We start from the raw sequence: 13,967 nt of genomic DNA, 5'->3' as shown, positions 1-13,967 counted from the left end.
ATATTCATACATCACTTACCCCAAAAATACATCCAGATTTTAGATGAGCAGGCATTCAAGAGTCTGCAAGAAAAAAAAAAGGCAAGCAATTACAGGTAATAATTAGGCAATGTTGGGCACAAATTACTCTGAGCCTAATGTGATTATTAATGGGTGGCTACAGGAACAGATCAAAGAATTATACAGCTAGTTTGATCATTAACTCTGACTTCGTCAAGATTTTGAAGACACCACTTGAATGCAAAAAAACTCTCTGTTGAGGTTCTGCCGGCTGCTCAGATAAACAGACTTCTTGCCTGAGTCCAAATCCCAAAAGGGGGCGGAGAAAAACATTGACAACACACCTAAATGCAGATGAGTGGAATCAGGATGAAAAGTTTTTTTCTTTCTTTCTTTCATTTTTGATGCAGCCTGCGACTGGCAGCTGTGACATTTTGGTTACTTTTATTGGATTTATTCGTTTTCTTCTGTGTGTGAAGTTTGCTTTTTTTGAAGTTTACGAACCCCGCCTTCCTCCAAAAATCAAGCTGGAATGAAGTTTCATCTGTCCTTTGGCAGTGTTCACTCCGCTGTTTTTTTTGTTGCAGCAAGTAAATTGGATGCTTAGGGACATTAAATGTTTTGCTTTGTAAAAATAACAGATCTTGAAATTAGACATTTCAAAAACAATGACTTAATAAGGCCCAACAAACTTCATGTGCCTACTCAGAAACAGCCATCTTCCTCCACATGACCAGTGATGAGACTCTTTATAGCCTACAGTGACTTAATATGCTCAGCAAAAAGAAGTCTCTTTCCACAGGACAACCAAGCGGCCTCCCTTTAATGTTCGTCCCTGTCAACCCTTTGATTTCTGATTGATGAGTAAGGCTGGTGCAATCGCAGAGCGACATGGGCTGGTCTTGTTGCACAAATTTCAGCACATCTTCTGGAAGCCAAGCTTGTTGCTCCTCGTACCCCAACAGTTACCCCATCACGCCTCGGAAATTGTATTTCACCCCCAAAAACGAGCATCCTGTGATCCCTAATATAGAAACTGTTACAGCAGATAGAGAGGGACTGGAAAAGTAATCAACTTTTATATTTTCCTCCTGTCATGAGCACAGCTGAAAGTACGAAATGCAAACTCAGTCACCAGTTTGCTTGTCACACCGATTTAAAAATAGTCCACAACTCTAACACGGTCTAATGCAACAGCACTGCAATAAAATGTATCTTAAGGGATGATCCAGCGCAACGTCTTGGTCCAAATGTTTTAGAGAAGTATTACTTTAATGAAAATGTCGCATTGGAAGGCTGGTACAATGAATTATACTGAAAGCACTGCTGCAGGGGAGTTTAGTTTAGGAAAAAAGTTAAATTAATAATAAATAACAGACTCTGATTTAGCTGTAAGCAAATCTGAGCATTTACATAACCATATGTTAATAACTGTTCCTGCAGGCTCCTATAAGTGAATGCATGATGCAAAACTCAGAATAAAACCAAATCATCTAAATGAGATGAATATAGTGGTGCAAATAAATGCGTCTGTTACTGCAGTAGCATAGTCTCTAATAAAATTTGCAAAATCTAACATTTAATTTGAGGTCATTTAAGTGCAGGAAAAATCCCATAAGAAGAAATAATTGCCCTTAACACTGGAACACCTGCTGTAAATAGTGTGCAGAATCGCCTTTAGCCTACAGGACAGCACTTAGCCTTCTCCCATAACCTTTCACAAAGAGAGAGTGATCTATGACCATTACTCCTTTCACAGTCTTTCTGCCTCATCCAGAGTCCTGAGTTTTCCTCTCTTCAACTCACATTTCAGATTTATTTTTTACAGGATTTTGGTCTGGTGACTAGAAGAAGGTTAATTTTCAGCCTCAGGAGCCATTTTTTCATTGTTTTGATTGTATGTTTTGAATCGATATCCTGCAACAAAATGTAGTCATGGACTTGTTCCTGCTAGTTCATGAAGTAGGTTTTAACAGCAGGACAGAAAATGCTTTTTTCTTGTTTTGGTATGCCACCCAAACAACCAGTTGGTATGTGGCATCAAGGATGGCTGCTCTGGAAAATCATTGCCCTTCTCCATGAGCACATACTCAGCGTGGTTCAACTTGGCTCTAAATGGTTATGAGGCTTTTCCACTAGTAACGGTTACATGGAAACATCCCTGTTTGTGGAACCTACTTCATCGGGGTTCTAATTGTGTAACATAAGGCTGAAAAGATTGACAATCACTGATTGGCTAGGGGGTGAAGCTGCTGATTGGGTCACAAGAGTCTCCCTTACGGTTTTAAAGACTCACAACAGCAACTGAATCTGCCAAAGATCCACAAACTGAGCAGAATGTTTAACATAGCTTCCATGTCCTCCATTGTTGCGTTTTGTTCGTGATGCATCCAGATTGAATCATGCCAGTTTATCAGATTCTGCAACTGCCCAACTATACAACTACTCCATTAGAGTTGTTACTTAATTGTAATGGAAACTCACCCTGAGTGTGTAGAGAATATTTGAGCCAAGTTGAGCCACACTGTGACTTCAAGATGCCAGTCTTTGCTCAGCAGTACGGTTACCACCCTGAATACTAGTGACAAGAGAAACATGGGTCAGCATCCAGCCACCACTGTGACTGTTCTACTTGTCTTAAACTCATTAATTGCTCATTAGATTGTAGACATGGAAAATATATTTTATAAACTGCAAACATCAATGCACATCAAACATTACACAAATGTCAGGTTCTCTTCTCCTTCCCATTTTGAGGAGCGCCTCAGTGTTGGAAGAAAGACAAGTGCTGAGAGGAACAGGCCTCTGTGTCTCACTTCAGGGGAAAAAAGTCTTAATGACCAAATCAAAGTTTCTAGACACTCTGATGAACTGAAAAAGGTCAGGAAGGAGTTAAAACTTGCTTCAGTTTACATGATTTAATTTCCAACAGTACCAGTACACATGGCACCACTTTCTTAAAAATATCTTAATGTATGATATTCTTTAATCATCTTAAAAAATTAACACATACTAGTGATCTTATTTCTGCAATGAATTGTATTAAAATAATTTAAAGATTAACTTAATGATGGGTAAGTTACAGATCTTTAGCAGAGCTAACAAAAGCATTGGGGAGGTGGGTTATGTTTTATTTCAACTTTTATTAAATAAACAACTTGTTGAACATTTCAATATTGCTGAGAGAAACTTCAGAAAAGTGGTTTCATTGGGTTGGTTTCAGCAAGATGTTACAACAAACTGTAGACTTCTCACAAAGAACCTAATGAAAAGACCAAAGAGCAACAATAATTAAAACTGAGAAAATAATAAGGAAAATTATATTTCAGGTCATAAATGTTGAAAAGAGCAATTCATCGCATCACTAAACGTCTTCATTTTTAATAAATGAGTACTGGCTGACTTGAAATAGAGACTTAACTCAACTGCATTTAATTACCTCTTTCATCTACCCAATTAAAAGCAAATTTTTAATCCATGTAGTTTATTTCTTGTTTTGATTGCTCATCATGCCACTGCCTTTTAATCAGGATGAAAACATTAGTGTTGCATATTAATTTATTTGATTTGCATCGTCCTCTCTCTCTCTCCGCATAGCATACAATGCCTCGACTGACGACTTAAAGAAGACGACGTTCCGGCGAAGTTACCAGCAAAACATTTTCAACCCGCAGTCACTCAGGTGTGTGCGAAAGGGTGCGAGGCGGCTGTTAAAACGGTCCTGAGGATCAATACAGTGTCGTTGACAGTGAGAGTCCCCTTCAATGGAAATATCAGCAAGGTGGCATCACAAGTTGTCATGTGTGATGTCGCTGAAACGGATCCGGACTGGCCGTGCCTTCAGATGCTAGAATAAACATTCAGCACTGACAACTCAGATCCCGACACATAAAACGGCTCGGCTGTGTGAGGTAATCTGAGCCTTACCCAAATGAGATGGTAATGCCTCCTCTCGGGGAATTCGGCAGCACACAGCAAGCACCTAAACAGAGGCTCAGACGGGACTAATAATAGAGCCTCCGTTCTGCTTAACTTCTATATTATTCACTTCAAAACTGAGATCAACTATGTGGGTCAGTGGGATTTCTGTGGGAAATAAAACACACTGAGAGACGCAGCCAAAGAGAAAATGTGCTCCTCTGACATCAGATCTGAGGAACGTGGCGGCTAATAAGAAAATTATTTGGGCAGCTCAGAAGTTTAATTAACAGCTGGTTTTAACTGATTGAAAGGGAGTACATGTCCAAGCGCATGCATGGGAGCCTAATTATTTTTCAACTCCTTGATTGTCTAAATAGGCTTTATAAATAAGAAAAAAAACACACACACACACCACGCACACACAAGTGACTTGGAATGTTCAAAGGAAGTTATTTTAGAAATGGAAATGATCAAGGAGATTTTCAAAACTTCTGTGATCTGTGGGCTTGAATACACTGGGACTTGAGTCCGCCACGCTGCTACATATTGCATACAGACACACACATTCACACAAGCCAGTACTTCACCACCAACTCCGGCTTTTTTTAAAAGGAAATTTGGACGTTTATTCTTCCATTTTGTTGCAAAGCCTAGAGCTAAGTTAAAAAAAACAAACAAAAAAAAACAAGAAACATTTCTGAGATGATCAGAGAAGCAACATAAGGCAAGAGATGATAAAAAGTAAGCTAAAGGTCAGGAGGTATGAAATTAGATGAAAACTAAGAACAGGCATCAGACGGGATATGAAAGATGAAAGGAATTTATGATGCACAGTGTTGTTCTGATCATGACTTTACAGATTCATCTCAACATGCAAGTTAGAATATAATCAAAAAGTTGACTTATTTTGGCAAATAAATTCTAAACATGAAACTGTGTTATTTAGATTCATCGATTCAAAGTGAAATATTTCAGTAATGAAGTTCTGTTTATTTATATGATCACGGCTTCAATTTCTTAGAAAATGTTAGCATTACACAAAACCAAGAAAAACAAAAACACATTTTTAATGCAGAAATGTTTTCCTGCTAAATACCTATGGCCTGAACAGTTTAGGGCGAGCCTGCATTGTTGGCTCTAGTCTCACTCAGCTAATTTTTCACATGACAGATTCTCTTTGGGGTTTAGTTCAAACCAGTTTTCTGACCCTCAAATCATCACTGGCTTCAAAAACCCAACTCTGAACCTCAGCAATGCTCCACTCTTCCTCCAGACTCTGAGCAGCAGCTCAGTCCATGTCCCCTGCAAGGTGAGACACCTCTGGTTCAGAGATGACTTAACAAAACTAACGCCACCCCAGGTTCTGGATACATCTGGACTCTTAAAGCACTAACCACACACCACAGTCAATGTCTGGTGGAAATCCACTAAATGCCTGCTGTTTGTGCACCATTTTCTACCACACTTTTTCCTTCCACCTAACTTTCCACATATAATCTTCCCAGTGATTCTGTAGGTTATATCTTCATTTTTTTTATGTAGGCAAAAGCCAGCTGTTCAGATCTTGTTCATGTGTAAAATCAAGAACCCACACTTAATCCTGCAGTGGCTGATGTCTCATTTTAATCTGCTGAAAAGTGTTTTTGTAACTTAAAATCAAACAAGCGTAGTTTTATACTTACTGTACAATTATGTGGCTGTAAATGGTAAATGGCATCCATCTTTAATACTGAATTCATAATGTCTTTTTCACCAAATGGTGATTACACAGCAGCTGTTTGTAATTCAATCATTTTGCTGTGTTTTCAAACAGAAATGTTGATAAATGGACAGAAAAGCAACTCTTATCCAGTCCAAGCACAGCTTCATTAGCAGGATTTGGTTTCTGTAATTAGACCTATGAAAGCGGGTTTAGGATTTTGTCCTCATTCCACTCAATTCCCATGCAAATATGATTTATTTGTTGTTAAATGCGTTTCCTGAGACACACCCAGTTGCAAAAGCAGACTGTATAATTTCTGGAATTACATAACCAAGGAAAGTCATTCACATACACTGTGTTACTCCAGCACAGCAGTGGACAAAGGTCAATTTGCTGAGGAATATTCAACTTTAGCAGTTGGGCTTGTTGAAAATGCAACACTCTCCTTGGTTGCATAAAAGAAGGATTTTTCTTTTATCCTCCACCTTTTTCTGAGATATCCTAAAAAGGAAACATTCCCTGCAGACTGATATAAATACTAACTCCTCTGTGGAAAGAATCAGAGTTCACAGGTTTTAAATCAGCACAGAAACAAAACTAATTGGCGAAAAGATTACTGCAGCAGTTCTTATGTTAAAGAACTGTTCTTCACATCTAAATATATTTTCACATAGGCTCTTATTGCTTTCTTTCAGAAGGGGCTTTTCTTCTTGCCACTCTTTTTGTTTGTGCAGTGCACCTTTATCCACTTCATTTGTGGGTTTGTAGTTGTGTCGTACTCTCTCCATCATCAGAAAATGACAGAGCAGCGATCGGTGAGATGCTCAAAGCTTTAGATATTTTGTTACATCTTAACCGTACCTAAAGTTCGTCTACAACTTTAACCCTGTTGTGTCCCTTAATCTCCACTATGCCAGTTAACCTCTTCTGTAATAAAAAGCGGCATTGGTTTAGGTAGGTGGTCTGTGAAGACACTGCTTTTAGAAAGAGATAAATACAAATGCATGCCACACTTTTCAGATTTTTTATATCAAAACTATGAATCTCTTTACAATCAAATGCTGCTTTTTCCTATCTATCACATAAAATTCCCGTAAAACAGATTGAAGGGTTGATTTTTATGTGACAAAAAGTGAATTAGTTCAAAGGGTAAACGGTGAAGCCTAAACAGGATCTCCCAGATGTGCCTCTGCCGCTTGTAGTTGAGGGTCAAATCACATTTGTCCCTTTCATTACCGTCACAGCCTTAATTCAACATATCATCACAGTAGAAACCTTTGGCTAGCCGTAATTGAAAAGGCCCAAGGGGAATTCCTGCGTTGGGGAAGGGCCACCCTCTTTTCCCAACGCCCCACATCCATCATTGTAGAGTTACTAGGCCCTGGGGTGATGTTGGAGCGTTTAGGGCTAACAGCAAGATTGCCTCACATTCTCGCTGAAAAGGCCTCTAAACTGTGGCCTCATGGGATCCCACTTTAACAAACCCTAAAACTACACACAGCCTCATGTCCACTACATATTAATTTAATGGCCTCGAATCAGCAGGCGCAAGCTTGAGCATGTCAACGCACCCATGTTCCTGAAATGGATGGACTTCAGTAGGAATGGGATCAGAAACGGGAACCTTCCGTCTGATGTCGCGTTCACAGGCTTGATAACGCAGCTGCCTCGCAATGCATACTGCAACAGACAAAAATTAAGCTCTCACCATTGGGCCCCGCTTTGAAACCCGCTGGATCGTGATCAGTGTGATCCGCTGTTTTTCAAGTTTAACCTCAAACAGCAGAATTTTCAGAAACCATGTAAAAAAAAAAAAAAAATGAAAATGATTTTTTAATTTTTTTTTATTTAATAAAGCGTGATGGTTGTGAGAGACAACAGGCGATTAAAACGTCTCCTCACATGTTTTTTTTTTTTGGTTTTATTAAAAATCTGAAGCGCCGGCTTCTTTAGGAGGCACGATCAAAGCCTTTGTAACAGCTTCTAACAAACACTTCAAATGCATTCTGTAAAATGTGAATCATTATGCAGGGGCTCTAAAATGTAACTGATCATTTCTCAAAGATCATATACTAGAGTTGTCCAGAAAAAAAAAAAAACACAGATGCAGATAAAGGCAACAGTTTCTGCTCAAATATGCATATTTAAACATATTCATATGGCTCTTCGCATACATGAAAGCCGCCAGCTGCCCTTGCCTATGAGTGGGGGGCATTGAGGCTCAGACTGGTTGATCTCTGATGACAAGGGGTCTGGTGCAAGGATTAGAAGCAGGAGGACCAACGTTTTGGTCATTCCCTTAAAAGCATGGAATACATCTCAAAGGCTTGGAGGTCGGAAGAGTTGAAAGATCTTCAAAGATTTGCCCACCCAGCTCAACTTCTACCTCTCCCGGAGTCTTGAAAAAAAGACTTCTATAAGATATGATTTTTATGTATTATTTATTTAGCATGGACATCGCACATCTTCACATTAAATGCTGAAATATAAATGCAACATAGCACAACTTTTCCTGTCTGTTTGCCGTTGTTTGTTTGATCATGGTAAACATTTTGAATCATATAGCAACCTCCTGAGCTGACCGGCTAAAAAGGCGCCATGAAAGTATTTGAAAAACTGTCTCATCTCAAACGGTTGAAATCTATGTTATGTAAGGCATGGATAATAAATGACAAAAGAAAAGAAAGATTTCTTTTTAAGAACCAGCCACGGGGTAAATTGCAAAGCATCAAAAGACAAGCATGCATTAGGCATGAGGGTAGGCAGGGCTTTTCTTCCCGTCCTGCTGTATGTTGGCTATTCAGCAATACCTCAGTCAGTTGCACCAATTTTTTGAAAAATTCTGTAACAATAGTCAGAGAGCTGAGCATTTTTTTGGGGGGCGAGGGGGGTTTGGGCTTAAGTTGACATAGCAGCAACTATTGAGAAGAGTAGAAAGGAGCCTAGTTTAATAAGCCCTGGTGTAGGCTGGTCTACACGGGGGGTTGGCACCACAGAAATCAGAAAACCGCTGTGCAGATGAACACCAGAGAAATTTAAAGGACTGCTTAAATCACAAGAGCATCGAAGTGGGACTTAAATTCCCCAAAATGGGCATAGGTCTGTAATGATGGCATTGTCTAGCATAAGGGCCTCGCGACTAATGTGTGTTTTATAAGCTTATTAGTTCTCGCAAATAAACAATGATTTTGACATGAAACAGATCACCTTATCTCAGATAGGAAAATACTGTACGAGCTGCTCTTTTGTGTGTACTTGTGTTGTACATTTGTTTGTCTTACTGTTTGGAATCGGAGTTCATGAAATGTTATAATTGGCCTCATGCCACATCGATGTCTAAATGCCAAAGCCCTGAACAGCTGCATCCATGTGGCGTTGCAATTCTCCACAGAGAGCGAAAAAGCAAACGCAGCGCCTGTAAATATCGTTCACACCCCTGTTAAAATGTCAGGCTTTTACAACGCAAAAATTAAAGCCAATCCTTGCACTTTACTGGGACACAAATCCCGCATAATTCAACCGACAAAAAACATATCTGAGAAAATGTTAAAGTAGATATATTAATATAGGATATATGATAGAGAATATTTATATGTACCTTTATTTATAGAGATAAATAAAGGTGCAGTAACCTGGTTGCAGAGGTATGCACACCCCTTTCTCGAAGCCCCTTTCTGATTAACTTCAGCCTTTTTAAATTCACGGCTGGCATAAATCACAGTGAATCTGGTTTATCTGAAATGAAGCTTAGCGGGAGCATGGGCGGCTCTAGGCAGGGGCTAACAGGGGCCAGTGCTCCTGCAGAACTGATCCTGGCTTCTGTACTGAAGAGATAATACTAAATCAACTTCTTATTATAGGCACTGACAAAGAAAGCATAAATAATTGGTTGCCTGGACCAATTTAATTCTTTAGCTTTACAGTTCTACTTTAACAAGGCATTAAAAATTCAGGTGTTGTACATTTAGCTACAGTGAGACAGGCTGATAGATTTCGTCTTGTAGATCAGTGTTCTGCAACCTACAGCTCCAGAACTTGTATTGTCTGGATTCTGTGGCTAATTTAACATATTAAACTGTGAAATATTGGCATGTTGTTGTTTTTTATGTTTTTTTGATCCATTCTTTTGTTCTGAATCTAAATGAAAACGAACTGCGACCCCATCACCCTCCAATAAATGTGATGTGGAACCTCCACTGACCCTGTTTCCTGTATGTTTAGTCCGTTTTAAGGACCTCACAGCTCCCCCCCCCAACCCCCCCTCTACCCCTCCCCCCTTACTTCAATGGGGTCAAGATCAGGGTTTTGACTTTGACTTAATTCTCACAATCTGAATCAAGTTTATTGGCCAAGAAAGTGAAGCAAAGAATAAAGCTTCACTTTCACATGTTCTCAGCAAACAGACATTAAGCATTAATATAAAATAGTCACTCAGCCATTTTCTTGTTTTGGGTCATTGTCATGTTGAAGGGCAACGTTCTGCTTCTGCTACAAACTCATGTAGTCTCATGTTTTTCTCTGATACACAGAAAAATTCAGTGGTTTCATTATAGTGAGCTGACCAAGGTCTGCTGCAGGTCCTGCATTGACACTTTAGAGGTTTGGGAAATTTTGCATCTTGCAGTTCAATCTGACCTTTGATGGACAGCCAGACCTGGGAATATGGACACCCGTTTCAAATTATCTCCATGACTTGTACTTGATTTCGTGCATCTTTGAGACCTCATTAACTCATAAGTTGCTACAGTCTTCAAAGGTTTGAATGGGTCAACTCTGCTATAAAATACCAATGTTGGGGCCAAAGTTATTCTTTCTCTTCTGATTGGAAGCTATATTAAAGATTAGGGTGATGATGAGGAGGCCTTCTAACCTCAGAGATCTGAAGATTTTCAACCCAGATAAATGATCACAACACTAGTAGAAAAGAGGTCTAATTGTTATAGTTTTAATGGTAAATCATAGTTTTTCAATTGGTTATTAAGAAAGGTATAACTAATTGCTGGCTAACAATTTGTTTACTACGATAACAGTAAAACTAAATGTTCTTTCATTATTTGATATTGTTGTAGTGGCTTGTTAGAGAAGCCTGTCTCATTTCGAATCAGAAACAAACATCTTTGCTTTCTATTAAAATAATTTTTTATCTAACTTTGCCAGGAATATGGTCAACTTGGACCTAACTGTGTATATAAACAAAAGAAAATCATGAAAACTGGACTATTTCCCCAAAGTTGATAAAAAGACAAAACTAAGAGAGATGTCTACAAAGTATTGCTTGTGTTTTTTTTATGATAATAATCTACTCTGTATGTTAACAACAAGGAACAGGCCTACAAGAAAGAGATCTTTCCTGATTTTTACCCAGATCTGTAATATTCAGCAAAACATTTTGTGAAAGTGAGTTGTGGTCTGAATTTGTGAACTTTTGGCTCCTTTTTGGTACTTTTTCAGTTGAAACACTATGGTGGCAATATCATTCTCTATTGTGATGTTTCGTCTTGTGGACCTAAGGTGTTTTCTTTAGGTCCACACCCTCCCTTTATCCCACCCTCCAGGAGGGTGGGATAAAGAGCTTTTTCAAATATTGGTAATTTTATTTTCTTTTTTTCAAAATTCTGTATGTTTGACTTTATGTTTGATCGGGATCACAACTAAGGGTGAATCCAAAGCAACAAAATAATTGCTTAACCAGAAACAAAAGAAAAAAAAACAGTGGAAGAGTTCAGATCCTAATTTTAACCTGTGGGGTTATAATTAGGACAATTAATGTCCACTTAGTCTGAAAGATTTGGAGAAAGGACTGAGCAAATATTACAAAATTAAGATGTATTTTACTAACATACTGCTTCAGGGTATTTGTAAAAATAGAGGTTGAAAAACAAACAGTTACCATGAGTTTTACTTTTTAATCAGGGTGTGAACACTTTGCAGATCCACTTTATAGGAGTCCACACGAATCCTTGTCGGGGCCAGAATGAGGAACTGTGTATCAACAGTACCTACTACGGAGCCACACTGGCAGAGATTAGAGGGCCATCATGAAGGAGCCACAGAGGGTGAAGATAGCCAGGAGCTGCAGGGATAAAGGTTGACAAGAAGAAAGAAATGAGAGAATCTGGTATAAAAAAGGAGGGTGAGGGGATATTGATAAAAAGAAAGCAAGAAGGGAAGCAAAAGCACCTCTGACTCGACCTGAGGAGGTTCAGGAAAAAGCCAGAGATCCAATTAAAGCCCCGTTCGGTCAGTCAGTGTCAGTGCTGACACAGCCGTTCCAGCCGCTGCCAGCTGCTGGACAGCCACTGGAAAGGTATGGCAGCTGCACGGTGTAAATTACGCAAGATGTCGTATTTGGTTATGATGATGCATAAAAGCAAAAGATCTGGTGTGACAAAGCAGCCCAGCCTCTAGTCCACAGCTGGGTTCCTCATCATGCTCAACCCAAAAGCAGCGCGGGAGGAGTGGGGGGCTTACCCTGTCACAATTCAGTGAATGCCAAAGTGGGGAAAAAAGAGATTTATTTATATCAACCTGATGTATACCCCATCCAAAATGGCGCCTGCTCTTGTTGCTAGGCAGAGCACAAAAATAAAGATGGCGGCGGGCAAGTGGCAAACTGGGGAGTGCAGGGTCTAATCAGTGATGATTACTGGGGGGAAGGGTGTGGTGGGGTTCAGTGTTTATGGAATATTACCACAGCTTGGTCTGAATGTACAGCACAGCGGTTCAGTACTGTGGTAGATATTTACGCGTGGCACTGCGGCGGCGACGGCGTCCTTGTACCCCGCTAGAACATATTGTTCTGACAAATACATCTTCTGACTTAAATATCTCTGTGAACACTTGGATTATTTGTAGAATTACAGAAGGAAAGGGAAGGGCATAGCAGATGAGAGGTAAGATTTAAAAATCTCAACATCGCTTCAAAACGCCTCACTTTATCTTAATACCTAAAGCATTTGATGCAACTCTCACTGCGGTTGCGTTCTGCAGAAAGTTATCTCATAAATTCTAGTAATCTGTCCATTAAAGCAAAGAGATCAAAGCTGGAAAAGTTTGGCCCACTTTGCTTAAAGACAGAAAGACCTCTCTATCTAAATATTTCAAACCAAGCACTTGAGATGATCCTTTAAGACTTATAAAATCTTCAGCTACATTAATATTAATATTTCATCACATTAAGCAGCTCTCAAACAGCAATGCTAAGTCACTGCTAATTACGAAAAGTAAAATAAAGCAGTGCAAACTGCTTGGTGTCATACAGAAATTGAAATTGTTGAAAGTTCGTGAGGGATTTGCAAAATGCACGTTCAAAAATATCTGAATCTCCCAAATGATGCATCCTCATGGGTAACATACACACAACACAGAATACATAAACAAGTTAATCTCAGACTGCATCTGCAGACATCTGCAAATACTGTACACATATACAGTAAACATACTTTTTTCAGCTTTTCACCAAGACATGAAACAGATAATCCAGTATTTATTTTTTCGTTCTTTATATCGTGGCAAAAATTATGCATTTCTTGTGACGCTTTTGTTCTGACTTTGAAATAGTATACAGAAAGAAATCACCAGAGGGTCAAAAATGCAGCCTTGTACCAGTAAGTGCACTCTTTTTCATGATCATCCAAATATCTAATGAAAATCTTGAAGGGAAAAAACTTTGATGTTAGCTGAAAGATCACTGAGACCATCATGTCCTGCAAATATGATCCCAAATATGAACGTCAAACGACTCAACGTGACCTAATTTATGTCTACAAGTTTGAATCCAAGTTGTGTACTACTAAAAATATGGATAGCATGCATGGAAACTGGTCAGAAATCATTTTTAGAGTGAAAGATTTATTTTTATGTCTTTATTCATCATCCATCAAGACGACCCATACTGTACTTTCAGCTTGTCTCTGGGCTTTCAACTGCACTCCTCTTGACATCTTTAGACAAAGATGTATTTTATGACACATGAATCAGGGAGTGTGAACCGGGAACAATAACTCGCTGAAGATAAGTTCAGCCTTTGCACCAAGACTAGATTGCAAAAGCGAACTCAAAGTCTGAAGACAAAAAAAAAGACAGGCGTCGAAAAGAGAGATCTGTTCGGCTCATTCCTGCGAAATAATGAGCTGTTTGTTGACATTTGCATTCCAGAAGGTACAAAAACTAAGGAACGTGAACAAATGTGTCAGTGAGACTGTACTGGAGGCAATCATTTCACCATTAGCAGAAAGAAAATCTAACAAAGCAAAACCAACATCTTTGTTTGAAAGCTGTTTCTTTAACCAAGACTTTTCCAACATGAGTTATATTTGCCTTCAGTGAGCGTTGAGATGGGTTG

At 39.1% G+C, this 13,967-nt stretch overlaps 1 long non-coding RNA gene across 3 annotated transcripts in view; it reads right to left on the bottom strand.

Moving 5' to 3' along the window:
- The window catches only part of LOC145553123 (uncharacterized), a 124,141-nt gene that overhangs the window by 10,660 nt on the left and 99,514 nt on the right, over nucleotides 1-13,967 (bottom strand). For all 3 annotated transcript variants that reach the window (XR_014089341.1, XR_014089340.1, XR_014089339.1), the window contains exon 3: nucleotides 20-63. This is a non-coding gene — a long non-coding RNA (uncharacterized LOC145553123). The remainder of the gene's footprint in view (nucleotides 1-19; nucleotides 64-13,967) is intronic.

The sequence above is a fragment of the Poecilia reticulata genome, chromosome 10 (assembly GCF_904066995.2).
Source record: "Poecilia reticulata chromosome 10, P_reticulata-male-v2, whole genome shotgun sequence".
NCBI classification, from domain to species: domain Eukaryota; kingdom Metazoa; phylum Chordata; class Actinopteri; order Cyprinodontiformes; family Poeciliidae; genus Poecilia; species Poecilia reticulata.
The sequence above is the reverse complement of the archived record's forward strand: the minus strand, read 5'-3'. Positions and strand labels throughout refer to the sequence as shown.